The sequence below is a fragment of the Motacilla alba genome, chromosome Z, assembly GCF_015832195.1.
Source record: "Motacilla alba alba isolate MOTALB_02 chromosome Z, Motacilla_alba_V1.0_pri, whole genome shotgun sequence".
Lineage (NCBI taxonomy): Eukaryota > Metazoa > Chordata > Aves > Passeriformes > Motacillidae > Motacilla > Motacilla alba.
The window spans coordinates 39,053,435-39,072,263 of NC_052046.1; the positions used below are offsets into that span (position 1 = coordinate 39,053,435).

The 18,829-nt window shown below is 34.1% G+C and overlaps 1 protein-coding gene across 9 annotated transcripts in view; it reads right to left on the reverse strand.

Moving 5' to 3' along the window:
• Positions 1–18,829, reverse strand: part of LINGO2 (leucine rich repeat and Ig domain containing 2) — a 493,424-nt gene that overhangs the window by 220,661 nt on the left and 253,934 nt on the right. For all 9 annotated transcript variants that reach the window (XM_038123766.1, XM_038123768.1, XM_038123765.1 and 6 more), the window contains one exon: positions 17,451–17,530. The gene's annotated coding sequence lies outside the window, so the exon portion shown is untranslated. The remainder of the gene's footprint in view (positions 1–17,450; positions 17,531–18,829) is intronic.

An 18,829-nucleotide genomic window follows, 5' to 3' on the forward strand; every position in this document is an offset into this window, starting at 1 on the left:
TGCTAACCCTAGTTACTATTGTAACTAATCTATCTCTCTGAGTGCCACATGTTTTACACAAGTCCAGGAACGGTGACTCAGCCACTCCCTGGGTCACTGTTTGGCATCTTCCAGTGCTAGGCAACTTTTAGTGAGAAAATATTTCCTTATATCAAATCTAATCCTGCCCTGCTGCAACTTGAAATTATTGCCTCTTATCCTACCTCTTGTTACCTGGGAGAAGAGTCTGACTTCACCTGGCTAAACCCTCCTTTTATGGAGTTCTAGAGGGTGACAAGGTGTCCCCTGAGCCGCCTCTTCCTCAGGCTAAACAACCTCGTATCCCTCAGCTAGTTGTCATAGGCTTTGTGCTCAGTGAGTGTCCAGTGTTCTGGAATTAAATAAACCTTGACAAAAACCATTTTTGTCATTAGTTTTTACTCAATTTAAACTAATTAAAACAAGTTGGGACAGCATAGCTATTTTTTGCTTCAATCTTATTTTATTTAGGTCTTTAGTTATTTAGGAGTAATCATCAAAATGAAGAGCTCATGCAGGCATGAGTGCTGTGAATGTTTTGGTTAACCCTAACAAAAAACCTTTACTGCAGCAGCATATTGAAAAAAGATAATTGAAACAACTCTGTCGTGCTTGCTATACATATAATGTCACAAGCACACAAAGCAAAGCTACCTATTAATAAATGTAAGAAAAAACCCAAGCAGTTCCATTAGGCTGAAGTGCCAAGTAAATTGTGTTCAAAAGTTAAACCTAGCCTCCATGGAGTGCAATGGAACAAATAGTGATTAAAGGGAGACTTCCCAGCTTTCTAGTTTCAATGTCAAGAGTTTGCTGACACAGAATAAAGAGTCCTTCCTTAAATATTTATATGTTGAGGGGGAGCTATTTGACAGTCATAGCCTTTCATATAACTGCTTACATGAAATGCTTTATAAATATAAATTTTATTAGTATATTTTATTAGTTTTATTAGTATGTTTACTGTTTGATTTGTAATTTTGTAATTTCCTTATGCTGTCTTTGGTCTCTGCCCTTTCCTAGAACTTTCTTCACTCCTTCTTTCATTAAATGCCAGTTTTTCCCTGAAACTGTTTTTCGTCTAGAAACTTCCCTGTCACTTTTGTATTTTTCCCAACCCCATTAGTTTTTTTTCCCTTGAAATTCTTCATTGGTTTATATATTGTATGCCCACCTTGTATTTTATCTCTAGTTCAGCTGATAAGTTGAAGATTGTATCCTCCTCTGAGATCCTCCCCCTGTTTATAAGCTGTTGTCTGCCCTGAGTTCGGCATCCTGGGACGCTGAAGAGGGGAAGTTTTACCATCAAATAAAGTTACCCCAGGAACCATGGTGCTGCTCGCTTTTGTTTATGCTGCATCGTCCCTGGAAGCTGGGATTCAAGGGGGCTCAAAGCGGGGGTTTGTCGCCCTCCATGTCACCATCTAGCCTGGATGAGCGACATATGTGTGTTTATAAAATATGCATCTGAAGTGTTGTATTATTTATAGAGTTCTGTCTCAAAATTTAAAGATACGAAGAGACAATAAGCAGAAAATAAATGTGCATGCATGTTTGAATTTCATGAGGTGTCAGTTACCATGTGCATTTATCTCCTTGAAGCAATGTTAATGTAATGTAATTAAAACAGCACATGACAGTGAAGAACACCGCTAAATGCTTCTAAAAATGTATGTTGCTAGGTGTCACAGTGTTTTATTTTTCATATGAAAACATATAATCAATATACTAACTGAATCCTTCCTTGCTTCACAATTGGAGTTCAGAGGCAAGTTCACATGAAAACAAAATGCCTGGACTAAGAAGCCTTCCAGTTAAAGATGCCCTTTTTAAAAAGACAATGCAGTCATGGCCCATTGTCATTCAAGGGCTACACTGAGATAGCCTGATGCCTGCCCTCCACCTGTCCATCTCTGTGTTTCATAGTAGAAGAAAAAGAAGTGGATTGTCTGACTTAGGTAGGTTTAATTGGTCCATCATTTAAATGACCAGCAAAAGAATTTAGTGTTACCATTTCTCATCAAGAAGATAACAAAAGTGAGACCAATTCTTTTATTTTATCTCATTTACTGTGGTTTCATTGGGACCTTATTCTCTGTACCTTGTTGAAGCGATGCCCTATTTTTTTACTGCATTTTTAACTTATTGATAGGTGAGGTTTCCCAGTTGGTTTCTTCTGTAAGTCTGATGAAACACAGACATCTGCACTCATTGTTTAAAAAAAAATCTGCCTTCATCATCATGCTTTATCTAGACTCCCACAAACCAGTGGCCAGATTGGACATATTTCTCATTTTACTGTCTTCTAATGAACTAACCATCCCTTTGGTCACTGGATTGCTTACAAGGCTGAGCACAGAACTTGGATGACTACCCTTTCCTGTATTAACAAGGCCTGGGGCTGCCTGAAGCATCAGTGACCATGAAAGAAGGTGTAATTTTTCAGACCGACTGATAATAGTTCGAAAGCAATAAGAAGGGAAGACAGGCTAAAAAGATGTACAGTCACAACAGAGAAGTACAGTCACAAGAAGTACAGTCACAACAGAGACAGACAAATTTCCAGGTCATTACATAAAAATATGTTTTCGCACTGTCCTTTTTGTTACTATTTCTGCTGATACTTGTCTTGATTGGTGTTTGCTCACTGTCTTAATTCTTTGTCAGTCTTACCATGTCATCCAAATCCAGCCATCTTTAGGCAGAAAAACACTGATCTCTTCAAATATTTCCCCTCAAAATTAATTAGAATTATTTTTTGTTCTTTACTTAATTTAATTTGCAAGCGTCTTTTTCTACCAAGGACTCATTTCTCTGTTCTCTATGTTATTTGAAATTTAATCTCAGACAGGTAACATTATATAAATTCAATTGAATCAATTAAACTTTTGCTTTATGGTTTGTAGGACCATTCATCCACAATAATTAAATTGAACCATTTGCAAAAAATTATGCATGAAATGGAAAAGCTGAAGTGAAAAGCAGTACACCAGTATAAATAATCTACTTAATATATTTGCTCATAAACCACAACCACATCCAATATAAATGTAGGACAGGAGCAAGCCCAAACATTGACAAAACCAACTTCTATAAAGCCATATTCTTCTTCAAGCAGCGAATAAGGTTACCTGGCACTGACATAGAATAATGGTGTAAACTGAAAGTCTTTTTTGATGTGTCTTTGGAATTAGAAACTAATCTGTTTGCACAATTCCTCCAAGAAGAAAAGCTGACTAGATCTCTAAAATACTGAATTTACACTTTTCAGAAGTACTTGAATTCTTTCTGTCCATAAAACTATACTGATCATGTTTAGTCTCCAGGCCCTAGACTCCAGAAATCAACAACAAAGTTCATCAAGTGTAAAGGTACAAGCCACTCAGCGTGAAAACTCCAAAAGAAAAATAATGTTTTATTTTTCAGGCTGTCACAGAGCAGAATGGCAGAAGGTATCCTGAAATATAATATTTCAGAAATTCTTTTGACTGTTAGAATCTGATGATGGCCTGATTTCATGCGATTCATTTATATTTGTCAATAAACCCAAAATAATTAAACTGTACTGTAAATCTTTTTTTGTGGCTCACCAACCATGCTGCTGTAGCAAAACCAGCCGAACAGTTCTATATATTAGTATATTATTAAATTTATATATATTAGTAAATTTCATTTTTATGAACAGGAATAAGACAATGCTCAGACTAAAGCTTGCTTCAAAATACCAAATACCATGGCAGCTTGGAAAAATGAAGAAATTACAGATATGCTGCTATGTAGTTATTATTAGAAATAACTCATCTTAAATTTATGAGATATCCATGAAAGACATTTTTTTATGAATCATAAGTGGAAATTTTATCCATATTTAAGAAAACCCAACAAAAAAAAAAAAAAGAAGGAAAAAAGAAGCAAATAATAAATCTCAGGATTTTGTGGTATTTTTTTTTTCTGGCAATTTCTTCTTCAGTAAGAAAGAACATTATTTTGTGTAGTATTTTAAATAACACTCAAAATTACTGTATTCTCTTTTGTTAAGAAAATAGAGAATTTCACCACTATATGTGTTTTAATGAAAACTTTGAAAATGGGTGCACATAATAAAATAGTAATAATTTGCCTATATGAACATCTACATGAAATTCATATAGCTGTTCATTGACAAAAATGTTTCCTCAGAGTACTCATATCTGGAGACAAATACAGGGAGTTCTTCAAAATACTAAGATTCAGACATATAGATGATCCATCTGACTTCAGTGATCATTTGGGCAAATGTATTTTAATGTTTCAGGATTAGGGTACTTGATATCTATCAGAATTTACTGATAAAATACTAAATAAAAAATGCTCTTGAACTTTAGTTGAAGAAGTACAAGTAAAAGTCTGACTTTATAGGAGCTAAATACAACCCAAACAGGTAATTCTCATGGATATTTTTTTCCCTTTGGATTCTTTTGACACTTCAGAGGCAGAAAAAATCACAATGGGGAAAACTAGCAGGGTACTCTAAGCAGAGCCATCTTAAAGAAGAGCTGTGCAGCAGTATGTGACCAGACTGTGTGGGGGTGTCTTGCTATACAACTTACCTCTGCAGCGTACCCAGCTAAACACATCTAATTCAAGCTTGGAAAAAAGAGAGGGGAGACTTTAAAAAACAACTTCAGCAGCTTTTCCATTAAAAATTACTTGAAATTAAATAACATAATTAAAAAACAGATTCTTCTCAAACTACAGCCTGTTCACCCTTATTCACAGTGATGATGTTGTCTAAACAGTGAAGAACCAAGTTAAAGAGTTTTGTTTGGTGAAAACTGCATAGTGCCTAAATATTCTCTTAAAACTAAGAGAAAAATATATTTACAAATAATAAAGTTAATTTTGTGGCAATCCCAATGACTATGTTAATTTCTTTATTTTTTAAAAAAATTTGACAAAGAAAAAAGGTAATTGAAAAATATTTATTCTTAGAATAATTCAGCATTTTTCAAGGCATTCCGTACTTTTCATATGTCATAGTTCTACCTTAATTCCAGGCTTTTTTTTTTTAATTTTTGTTTAGGAAAGGGAACTTTTCAATTTAGGAACCTATGTATTGCATCTTATGTTGTCATTGCTCAAGAGTGGCACCTCTAACTATTCCACCTCAAGAGAGCTATGATTGCGCAAATCCATGCACAATAAATGAACTAACATACGCTACTGGAGTTATAGATTTAGAAGTTATGAAGAAGAGTTTAAGCCCTTTCAGAACTTGTCCTTATTTTCACTACATTTACAGTTACATGTATAATAGACACAAAATAGAAAAATTCTGTTATGAGATACATTTTAAGAATAATATTTGCATTTTTCAGAAAAGGTGTTTCAATTTATTTCAGATAATTTTCACTTTCCCAACTGACTGCTGTATATAACAGTAATACTGTATATAAGTGTTTACCTTTGATTACTTATGCTATTTATAAAATGAATGCTCTTCAGAACAATCACATTTTCACAGATTAAAACACCTGCAGTACTAAGCTAAAATATCTTTTCTATTTAAAATACAGGAAAAATAATTAGGTCAGGGACAGAAAGGCTGCACATGTGATCACAGATTACCTACACATTCTTCACATTTAAGAGAGGGTTTTCTGTTTGGTTGGTTGTTTTTGGTTTTGTTTTTTTTTTTTAACTTTAAAACAAAAACCCCTGAAGGGCAAATTACTCTCAGACTAAGAGCTCATGGACTGCTGAGACAGGGATACAAAAAGAGTCCTAATCGGGAAACAAACAAACCACCAAACAAAAGAATACTTGTAAATAGACGTCTTACTTCTGACCCAACCCAAATACTAATTTCCTACAGAAATGTCATTAAGGCAGCCTGTGATAACAGAATTAGTCAAACACTAAAAAGCACCACAAGAAAAAAACCCAAACCAAACTAAAGAAATGTTAAGAAGCAACTTCAGCAAGAAATATGTCCCTAATTCCAAAAGTGGCTTTGCTTCCACACATAGCATTTTAAATGCTGCTGCCTAGCTGTCTCCAGCAATTACTGAAGTGGCACTGCAGTCTGTTATGATAAAGGAATGCAGCAGATACAGCCTTGATATCGCAGGAGGATTCATCCAGAACAAACTATCCACAGAGGAAGAGAGAAAATGTAAATGAGATCTTAAGGCCCTGAGGTTTATTATTAACATTAGTAGCAGCAAAGTCAGGTTTTTAGACAAGATTTTTTAACTTAGAGATCTAATTTTAGATGTTGGGATCCTCATGAGTGGCCCTTTTTGAAAAGTTAATTGCTATCCTCCATAAAGTCTGAAAAATATGCTGTTGAGAATGCCAAAGGAGACCTAGACCTGTAATTAATAACAAATGTCATTCTCTGTAGTGTCTCACTTCAAATCTTACATGGCAATGACAAAATATTTCTGTATTTTATTGTGATTCTGTGACAAAATTCTTTGAAGCACCCTGAGAATGTGAAATTAGTGCTTAACAGGCAGTAAAGAGCTTTGTCAAAATATTCTTTATGCTTTGCAATAAGTTTCCACAAATGTGGCAGACATTCTGCCTGGACTTCACAATGGGATGTTAAAGGCCAGAATTCTTCCTGAACTTTCAGAAGAAGATATAGTCTCGAGAGTTTATAGATATTACCTATATCAAAATAAAAGACAAGCGTGTCTAACTTCTGTCTTCTAATGTAAGATGATGTTACAAATAATGCTGATCAGAAAATGATCCCTGAAATGGCTTTATGATTAAAAGGAATACTTTGAAATATTTTTGTAAAAATATTCCATTTTTCTTTAGGGAGGAAGAAGAAAAAAGCTGTCATCTCCTCTACCTGATTTAAATTTTCCTGTGTCAGTGTGTTACCTTCTGCCAATCTCTGATAATTTTAATCAGTTCTAGAATACCGACTAAGCAAAACATCATGATGGTTCATCCTGGATGCATAACAGAGCCTCCATACTTCCTGAAGGAATAACAGAAGCAGGTAGTTTCCAAATAAATGTTTCTTAAATGTTCATAGTTCCAAAAAAATTGGTGGTTTGGGAGTTTTTTATTGTTTGATTTTTGTTTGGTTTTCTTGTTTGGTTTTTTTTTTTTTCTGTTGTGCTCTGATTAACAGTAGGACAATTTACCTCTTCTACAGCTTATACCAAAAACCATCTTGATCATGGATAGCCCAATATTTGCAGAATTATAAGACAAAATTTATGTCCCTTAAATGTGCCATTGCAGAAATATGCACAATTTCATTGCTTGAGTTTATAAATAAAGCAACACTCTGTGGAGCTCTTACACTCCACAATAAATAATATGACTTTAATTTAATTTAATTTTTTTAATTTAAAGAAGGGGCATGCTGAGGTGTATGACAATTGAGATAAGTATTTGCCAAACTCAAATGTCTTTCTAAATCAACTAACCAATCAAACTGACTTTTTTCCCTTGCTAAGCCTTTTAAATCTGTCAGGGAGCTTGCTATATTTTCTTGAGAAATTCATGGAAGTTAAACAAAAATACAGAGGAATTAGTACCCTGCCAGTCTTGTGAAATCAAACCACTTGCCCTTTAACATCTAGAATTTCAATTAACAGACCATTCAAAAAATTAATTTATGGTAGCACATAAATTAAATTTCCTTAAACCTGAAACCAAAAAGAACTTTTTCAAAAGACTCACTGACCACTTATTTCCAAATTTTCCTCTTTCTAGATGATGGAGTATTACAGAAGGTTTTCGCTACTTACATATCATGCAGTCCAAATGTTAATCACTATTAGTATTTTTATCAGCCACACTCCAGGGTTCCAGGGGAATTAAAATTCAACAAACAAGTGAAAAATAGAACACAGAAAATATTAATGTTGAGATAACACAGAGTTTCTTCAAATTTCAATATTGTATGGGCATAGCAGCAGTGCAATAAAAAGAAAAAACACCTCAAAACACTGAACTAATCAAGCTACTGAATTTTTGCTGCTAAATGTTAGTGCTTTAGCATGCCGACATGCAGGGAAGGATTTAGTTTTGATACTGTAGCAAAATTTAATATGTGAAACTCCTTCCAAGTTTTACAGTCTTATAAATACATAATTTTTAACAGAAATAAAACACATTCAGTAGAGGATAGAGATAAGATACAATGCTACACTTATATCTGCTCAGAACTTGAGAATATGTTGATTGAAATTTTAGACCCAATTATATTGCCTTACTGGCAGTACATTGGAGGTGGCAATGCAAACCATCATAAAAACCAAGACAGAAAATCTTAAAAAAATCTTGCCAGTATGTAATTCATAGGACAAAAAATAAAGCTGAAATGAACAACCCTCCCTGGGATTGCTCTTTTTTTTTTCCCCTATTCTTTTTCTCTGCAGTGACTTAATGAATTCTAATGAAATCACACACTGGTGAAAAAGTCTCAAAGGATTTCACCCATTTACTTCAGATACAATTCTAACTTTGGATTTGAAATTCATAATAATGCATAACAAGAAGAAACCCCCCTTGTTTTGTTTGATATTTTTCTCACAATCAACGGGGAGAGATGAAATGGACTCTGATCAGCTTCCTACAGGCACATCACCACCCTAGAGAGCAGCTGGTCCTTTACAAAAGCAAAAATGCATGCATCCATGAATGCAGGTATGCTTGCATATCCTTTATACATCTGCAGTTTCATGAGAATTGATGTATTATTTTCAATGAATATGCTGATTTTATTAATTTTATTTGTTTCCTCTCCTTTCCTTTTTCCAGCAAAGTTTACTGCTGGAAAATTCTGCTGTATCTTGGTAGGCTACAGATAAATTTTTAATTTGACAACAGCTGCATAGTCTTAAAAGGATGAATTTACATACTGAAACAAACTAGAAGAGATAGAAGGAATATATTTAGTGGCTTTTGCATTCCTGAAAATGGCTGTTGTACATCTTACTATCCGTATTTATTGCCTTTTGTGACATATTAGCCATAATTATTACACATTACCAGCCCATTCCTGTATTAATCAAATCTATTATTTTACTTTAGGTGAGGAAGATTTGTAATTTTGATTATGATGTGCTCCATTAGAAAGGAAAGAGCTTCTAGTAAGAGAGTGCACTAGATTTATTTAAAAAAAAAAAAGAATATAAAAATGCAGCTTGGAGTATTCTGGATTGTCCCTTACACATGAAAAGAAACAGCAAGAATAATGCTCAATTTTGTCAATATACACTGACAGAGGCAGAGAGGGGGATAAGAAAAAGTGAAATGAGGAAAAATAAAACAACTATCAATCTGAAGCCTTATTACGGTTAGTTGGAAATATTTAAAAATGGCAGAGAAATGGGACCCCTCTCCTATGAATAAAGGCTAAGAGAGTTGAAGTTCTTTAGCCAGGAGAAGACACCATGAAGATTTAACTGTGGCCTTTCAGTACTTAAAGGAGGCTTGTGAGAAAGATAGGACAAACCTTTTAGCATGACCTCTTGTGACAGGATAAAGGATAATGGTTCTAAATAAATTATAGAATGATTCTCTAAGAGACTTCAGGTTCCTGAAATTTGCTGAAAACAGTCCTCACATGTACCTGCATTTTTGAAGACAGCCCTTGTAGATGACAGAGCTTATTTAAAAAAGAAGGAGTGTCCTGTGATACAAGTCCTTTGCCCTAACAAGTGAGAGGGTACCTGAGTGTGTATTCCCTTTTCCTTCTTGAAGGATTGTCCTGGGCACACATATAAATGGGCTTCTCACCTTCATGAGGTCTCTCCCCTCATTGTTCACTCTTGTTTCTATTTATGCAGCAGCTCTCTAATTCAATGATTTTCATGCTGGCTATTCCATATGGATTGCCAATGTCTCCTTTTTTCCTTAACCCTTGCAGTAAAATGCCATGGAGCCAATTCAATAAAAGAACAAAGCACTCTGGACTTCTTTTAGAAGAGTGGGCAAAGGCCAGGAGAAATATATTTGTGCTACTAAAAGCATTTCCAGAGATGCTGGAACATTTTTTTCTGTTATACATCGTAGTAGAAAAAAATTATTGCTAATTATCTTGCAGCCCATAAAACAAACAAACAAAAATAAACTCACAGAATTTCCTCATTAAGCCAATACTGAATTTAGCATTTGAGAGTACTTCATCCAAGCCACCTCTCTGCTTTGTCCTGCTGCATGCATTGCCATGTTTTTCCATTTTCTTCTTTGATTACATTTAGCTTGGGCAAAACACATCTTATCTGCTTTTTCATGCAATATCATGTGAAGACATTGGTTTGTAAATTAACTTTGGCCATTAATATTGTCATAAAGATTGTAATATATTCTTTTTCTCTCTACTAATATATTATAAAGTGGGAAGTGCTTTATGGCTCCTCCACAAAGAATAAATCAGTTCTAGCTCAAAGTCATAAAGTAGCTAATTAGAAAGTTACTTTAATTAAAATATTTTAACATATAGGACTACTGAATAAGCCTAACTTACTGATAAATTAAGCACAATAAATTATGAAGTGAAAACCCAGTCTTGTCACCAACTGCCTTCAATATCACCGTCTTGCCATCTTGAGAGCAAATTTATGCATCAGTGCTGAACAATAAAATTTTCTGACAGTTAAAATTAAAAAAAAAAAAATCAACATTGTATACAGGTTTGGTATAATAGCTTCATTTTCCTTTTTACCCCTTCTACATTTTGTTTTATTTTGCTGTAGTAATGGTTGCTAGAGGCATAGATTTTGATTAATAACATAACATAGCTAAGCATTTTCTTTGATAGGTAAGCATTTCTCAACTATCTAGGTAAGGTACAATAAAGCAAATTTCAACAAGAATATTTTGTATATTACAAAGAGGATCATAATTAGCAATTTTGTGCAGTGTCCTTCAGGATTTCTTCTAGATAGGGAGAAGCTTGTTGGGAAAGTTGTTGTAGCATATATTTATGAACTGGACAGCTTACTCTTCTAGAAGAACACAAAATCATTCTCAAACGCAGTTCATTGACATTGTGAGTCAAATATCTGAGTTCATGTAAAATGTTCATGTAAAAATGCTTTTCAACATAAAGGTCTCTCAGGACTTTTTTCTGACAAATTATTTCTTCTAATATGAGTGAGGCACAGTCCGTCAATTAAATAAAATCTATATGGGCTGGCATACTCTTAAATTTTTGTTTACTACTAGTATTTGAAAGTTAATAAAGTGTAAGGAAATTATGGAGATGTGTTTTTAGAACAAATAATTGCAAAATAAAAATAAAACAACAATAAGCCAGAACTCACAGAAGAGGTACATTTATGCTTGTGTGAAGTCCAAATATAAGATTGTGGACCCTAACTCACTGCTGCATAGGTCAGGAGATACTTTCTTTTCCAGCATTGGATAGTTAGATTTCAAAGTGAATCTGACACCATTCCATTCTTATTATAAAGCATACTTTTTAACAGAAATATCAGAAAACAGCCAAAAGGTTTTGCAATTTCACATAATAGAATGTTTTCTGCTTTTTTAAAAAGTAAAGAGCATTGTTAAAGATGGAATACTTTATTCCCTTAATGAGCCTTTTTTATCTGCTTTCATCACAGGAAATCAGAAATTAATTAAAGGGTTATAAATTCTACTTCAAATCAGCTGAAGACTGGATGTCCTTCAAGAACACAGTGAAACATATGGATAATCTAAGGTTTAAAACCAACTCTGCAAAATACATAGAAATTCTTAAAAGCAAAAAAAAAGAATTTCCTTGAATCTGACTTGTTTTCACAGAGCTTTAATTAGGGCATTATTAGGAGAGAGAGTTCAAAAAGAAGGGTTTAGAAAATTTACTAACCTCCTGGGCCTACAGATGAACCAAAATAAATGGTAAAATTGTGTAAGAACAAGGCATGAACTAAGCAATGGGAGGTTTAGCAAGTAAATATGATCTCTATATTTCCGAGCTGTTAATGCTTGACATTACCTCCTCCACTGTTCCATGGTCTGATGAAAGTCCAGCAGAACTAGTTTATTGTCCTATCTCATTTTTCATCATAAAATCTCCCTCCAGATTATTTATTCTCCAAATTAGAGAATATTCTGAATTGGAAGGGACCCAGAAGGATCATAAGTCCAACTCAAAAAAGGGACATCTCCTGAATAAAGAGGTTAAGTAACTTGAGTAATATTTACTAACAACTGAATGATATATCAAAACTATAGAAAATATTATGAAGGGAAGGAAATCATACATTTCTTATGACATCAGGGAAGGGACTGATGATATTCTTGTTTTGGAAACTTACAGCTTCATCACAAGCTGGACAGTGGTCATAGGTTCTGGGTGTATTCTTTTAAAAAGAGAGGAATGGAAAAATGTTAAATGAGCAGAATTTTTTGTTTACTTGCTTCTAAAACATTTCAATTTATGATGTTTGTAATAGGACATAATGTGCAGAAAAATGTCAGTGATCTTGCAGACATAACTATATACTGAAAATACACTGCACACTATTTAACTTCAGAGTTTTCTCTCTCCCTTTCTCACTACCTTTGTAATATTTTATCAGTCTAGCCTTTATTCTCTTTCCACCTGTATTGTCTTACTTCCTCTTGCTACAACTCCTGTCCTACTTTCTGAGTTGATCTCTCCCTGTCATTTATGACCCTTCCTACCATCCACACCTACTGTTTGCAAAGTGTGTTGAAAGCATCTTTTCATACCTCTACTAAATTAGCAGATCAAAGAGCAACCTTTCCACAATGATTTGATAACACTTTCACTGTCACAGATGTCTTGCAGACAACAAGAGAAAGCCAATATGAACAAAAAACCCCAAAATAAAGAATATGAGAAATTCAGGGATTCCTTGTCTCTATTCTTAATGCATCTGAAAATGCAAGGAAAGCCCTAGAAATTTTCATTAAAACAAGAGAAAAGGGAATTGATAACCCAGAGTGGCTTAGCTTATTTGATCAAATTGAATCTGATAATGTATACTGAGAAACTGGACATGCCCAGAAGTATCTTCTACAAGTTAATATGAAGAAATATAACAACCTAACAGAAGCATCTTGTAGCTTCTGTATTGAAATAACACAGTGACATGAACATGGCATGCACCTTTATTCCAGAGCTAGATCAAACACCACTCAGTTTACCAATACAGGAATAGAATAAGATCTTGAACATGAAGGTAGGTGTGGGATTCTAAACCTGTGAAACTGATTTTGAAGAAATATATTTATATAGTTAGTACAGTGATAGTCAAGTAGACTCACCCACTCTTTTCAGCTAAGGGAAGTAGACATGATAGCTCTTGAAACATTTACTCCAGGCATATTTATTCTTTGTCTCAATGATGGCAGGGTACAATTCTGTATTACTCAAAAGAATCACAGTAATATTCAGTTTTGGGAAAACTCTCTACACTAAATGGAATCTTTTTCCAAACCAGAACAACACAAGGGAGTCAAGGTATAAATAGCACATTGTCTCAGGACAGCACTTTTGTTCCTTCCCTGTATAAAAGCTATTTATGAAACTGTTCCCATACCTGGAAAGGCACCTAACTTCACTACCTCTATTTTCTCAGACTAAGAGTGTGGAATTAACAGTCAAGGTTTCATCTTGATGATACTGCTTGCTACAGTAATGTCATATAACTTTTTTAATATATCAAAGACCATAATTATATTAAGATGAAATAATCTAATTTCTCTTAAGAGTACTTAATATTACGTTATGTTTGAAATATTGCTCAAAAAACTGATAGTACATTTTTACACAACAGCAAGAACAACAACAAACACTAACAAAAAAACCCCAAATCAGTATGCTATTCTTAATTATGGTGTTTACTGATGCAGTTACCCAAATCATCTTTTCTTTCTCATTTCAATTAATATGCTTAAAAACACATTGACAGCAAAAAAAGTTAAGGACTAAAAATCATTGTTAAAGCTGCAAATTAATTCCTTATTAAATGAAGGTGTTTTAGAAATGCCAAAAGAAGATCAAGGTAAGGAAAATGTTAACAGTTATCAATACAGGCAGGAACTGAAAAGAGTGTCAGGAATTAGATGGCATTTTGAAGTAGGTAAAAATAAAGGCTTAAACAGTCAACAGTAATACTTCTTACCTGTTGCATGACTTATGGCAATGATGCTTTTAAGATTAGTATGTTTTCAGTAATGAATCACTTTGGGGTGTGGGTTACTTTTTCAGTCAAATTACTCTGTTTTCTTTAAACAGTATTTGTCCAGATTTATCTCTGGATTTCTGGATCTCTGCAATTCCTTTGACCTCTACCAAACCCTGGTCATTGCAACATTAAGCACTCTACTCTTCTGAACTTAAAAAATTAAGAAATTACAGTCATAAAACCTTTCTTGGTTTTCTTTAGCAAAAGCAACATATGACAGCAAGAAGTAAACTACAACAAAAAAAAAAGAGAGAATCTATCCCAGAAGTCTGCAGTTTTTGCCTCAACTTCAGATTTCCCAAAGGAAGGTGCATTAACACATTTTCAAATTTCTATATCAAAAATTTGGTCAGGATTTCCAGTAGCTTACCAATTGCTCCCATTTTAAAAGCAACGGTTTGCAAAATCTTTGTACCTAAGAGCATGTGATCTTCCCAAAGCTGGGCTACTTTTTCTCACAGTTTAAGTCACTTGACAATTTCTTTAATTGGAACATACTGAAATTTCATGCCAGTTTCATTTATATTTCATAACTAATTCCATGAAGTGGTTAGTGAATTTAAGAAAAAATGCTGATAGGACTCTCCTCCTCCTTCTTGGGAATAACTTTAACCACAGAATCAGATCTATAAATCTACAGAACGATTTTGAAAGGAAGCACACTTTGGAGGTCATCTAGTCCCACTCACTTCTTAAAGCAGGACTACTTAGATCAAGATGCTGAAGATCATGCCCGATTTATTCTTCAAGGACAGATATCTCATAATTGCTCTAGGAAATTTTCATCAGTATCTAATCCCCCTCATGGATAAAAAACCAGCCAAGTAGCAACTAACAAACAAGCCAACCTACTAACCAACTAAACAAAAGCGTCTTCTTATACCTAATGGGAATCAAAACAAGCTACATTTTGAAAATAATTCTGAAAGGTACATGCATCCCTGACATGCTTAAAGTGAGGCATGCAGGTAGGTTTACACAAAATTATCTGTTCTGCATAATGGAATTACAAGCTTTTCCTTCTCCAAAGACATCCTATAGATGTATTTTCACTTTCTGGATGGCAAGAATTTTCAAGGAGGACTGAACAGCTACCAATTTAAACACATTAAAACACATTTTAAACACCTTGAAGAAACAATGCATTTTTGTGCTACCTGAAACATTAAGTGAGAGCTGGTGATGTTAAATCATGAAAGTCCCAAGTGTCCTGGGGCAAATTTAACCTCTGGAAAGCACTCTTGTGCCTCAATACCTACTCATATCATGTGCAGGTTTTAAGGAAGGGGCTGGGTCCATTTCCAGTTTGGCCAGAGTGTGCAAGTTATGCAGTTAGGTGGCGTCGGGTTCCACATGGTGAGCAATGGCCTGTGAATCGTTTTGCTGTCTTGTACACTCTGTTATCAGTATTAGTATTGTTATTTTGTTCTCCTTATTTCATTGCTGTTTCTAGTTAATTGTTCTTATCTCAATACAGTACCTTTACCTTTTAGTGCCACCCCTTCTCCTCTCCATCCTGCCATAGCCAGGAAGGAAGGAGTGAGCAAGCAGGGTGTGATCTTGGATGTTTCAGTGGGAAAATTAAAACTGGAAACACCACCGCTAAATCAGGACAGAGGGGTTTTTGGTTTTGTCATTATTATGTATTATGCTGTTAAAAGTTAGTCCAGTGGTAAAGCACTACTGATTAATTGTCAGTACTGGTAGACAAACAGAGAAATGATTGTATTTCCTTTAAATAAAGGATGTAGATCATCAGAGATAGATGGATAGACAGACAGATAGCTAGACAGACAGACAGATAGATAGAAACATACCTAAACATACATACAAACATAAATTACTACACTTACATAGGTATATATATGAAATTAAAGATCATAAAAGACCAGTCTTGATTGAAGCCTGCAGCTCCTTATTAGGTATTTTTTGGCTGATAAATTTAATGCATTTATAAATCTGGTTTTATATTATGTTAGATATGTGATACCACAGTTTTTCAGTATTTTCAGATTACAAACTTGAATTTGTTATCTTTTAAGAGCTGCAATTATTTTTTAATTTCTAAAACTGTCTTTGCACTTCCCAGCACTTCGCAGGACACCATTAGCCAAAGGCTGTGTGTGTGTGTAAAGAAAACAGAAGGGTTTATTCCAGTCACATTGGGGAGTTAGACACTGTTATCCCTAAACATTTAAAACTACTTGTCCTCCTGAAAGAGATAGCACTGCTTTAATTTCACTGACTTTCTTCTAGAGAAGAAAAAAAATCCACAGAAAGGTATTTCATAGAAGGAAAACTCACCTGAAGCAAACATTTGCATGATTAAGGTTCGAATAAATAACTGCTTTAAAATTACAATTTGAAAGCCTAGAAAAGTTGTGGGTTTTGCCTTTTTTTTGTTTGTTTGTTTTATTTTAATTAGTTGTCCTATTTTTTTGGCCAGAACAGAATTAATTTTTTCACAGTAGCCATGAGGGAGCAGAGCCTGGGGCTACGTTGGTATGTCTAGGTTGTTATTCTAAACCATCTAAGGTCATGCTTGGTGGCAAGGGTAAGGGGTTCTTGCCTCAGAGAAGGTGGGCATGGCTCGTGGTCAGGGGAAAAAGCATGGAAGCACAGAGGGTCTGTCTGCAATTGCTTCTTATTGTCCCAGGCTTTTGAGCATTTTTCCATGTAAATCACCTTGTTTTGCACACTTTTGTTTTTTCATATTTTTGTGGTTCCTGTCCATTTTTATCTCATTGTTGTTTCCAGTACATTGGTTTTATCTCCACACATAATCTTTGCCTTTTGTCTCCCATAGGAGTGGTAGGGTGAGGAGAGACTGCTGATTTGGCATGCTATTCTTAAACCATTACATTAATAAAATAAATAAATTAGAAAAATAATATTTTACACACAGATCCTTCATTTCATAGTTTTTCTCAAATTGCAAAATAGAGACCTGACAAGACTGGGAAAAATATGGGAGTATTGTATACACACCTAATGGATTAAAAAATAATTTTATGTGCTAACTACTCTGTGGAACTGAAACTGCTTGGATCCATGACAAAACTGCATCTCAAAGAGCTAATAAGATATGGAGCACTTGTCTTTTTTAAAACATATGTCAAAGTTTAAGACATTAACACAGAAATATTACATCAAGAATAAAACCAACAGTAACTGCAATCTTGCTACAAACATAAATGAGAACATCAGTGGGAAAACCATCATCAATACAACAACAAAAACAGATAAACTCACCAGGCTGACACTGCTCATTTTTCACAATTGTGGTGAAAGTCTTCCACTACTTCCCTCCTTCAGACTATCTTAATATCAACCTGATAAGAAAATAAAAAACAAAAAGCTCAACTCCCAACAAATAAAATACATAAAATAAAATAATATTTTAGACAAAATAACTTGAGTTACTGAAATCCTTGACTAGATCAGTGTGATGGATGATCTTTTTCCTTTCACTGTTTTTATATTTCAAGAGTGAGTACATAACACATCTTTGACATTAAACTCTCATAAAAAAGAAAAACATATCTGTGCAAACTGTTAAAGTTGCATATCTACTCAGTTTCTGACTGTTTTTAAAATTTAGTAAATAATAATGGAATCTTTAGAAATGTAATTTATGAAGTTATAGTCGTACATGGCAGGAGATAAAACTTACTGTACATTGACACCTAGGACTAGAAGTTGTCTTTTTTGTCTCATTTTTTTCAAAGTGTATTTAATGCTATTGCAGGTTTATATTACTTAAGGAAAGAGCTTACAAAGCACTATAACACTCAGTCATTGATTAAAAATAAATTATAGCGCTTTTTTTTTTGTGGAGGGAGGAGGTAGGGCAGGTGTAAAGGAAAACAACACTGGGGAGCTGAAATTTACAGTGTGGTGGTTCTTCAGTAAAAATCCTCCTTCTGGTTGTATAACAGTTGTAGTATCATTCTTAAAAGTGATAGTACAGATACTTAGTTAATTAAATTCAAATAATCTTCCATATTTCTACCTGGCACAGGGTTTGACCTGAAAATATTGACTTATTTTTAAGATTTTTTTTTAATTAAGGTGGCATTTTGGATTCAAGACTTTAAACAACTTCTACCATTTTGATTTTGAGAAGCACTTGGCTGTACAAGATATCACCAAAAACTAGTACCAAACTGACAAATCATTTAAGAAGATCTCTGTTGATATGCTGTTATTTTTTCCTGAAATAATCACCCATTGGTTTATCATACTGACTAGACAAAGTTAGATTAGTTAGGTTTTTTTTTAATTTTGAGGTGCCAGAGAAGTCAGAGAGGAAGGTTTCTTTGCTTAGCAAATGTCTTTTTGCATAATCCCAGGAAAATGGTATAAACTGAGGTTTATTCATGAAACAAGGGAACAAACATAAGACAGGTAATGCTAATTTTTCTCCAGGTGCACTTTTAGGTATGCTCTTCTAAATCACAGTTTTGTAGGAAAAAAACAGAGGGAGGCTTGACAAATATGCTTCCAAAGTTTATTTCTATAATTAACACTAAATCTATCTGTCCTCTTTCTGTGAAGATCTCAGTCAAGACAACTGTTTGTATCAGAGTAATCTCTGCTTCTTAAATTCCATTGCATTGCAGCTTTTACAG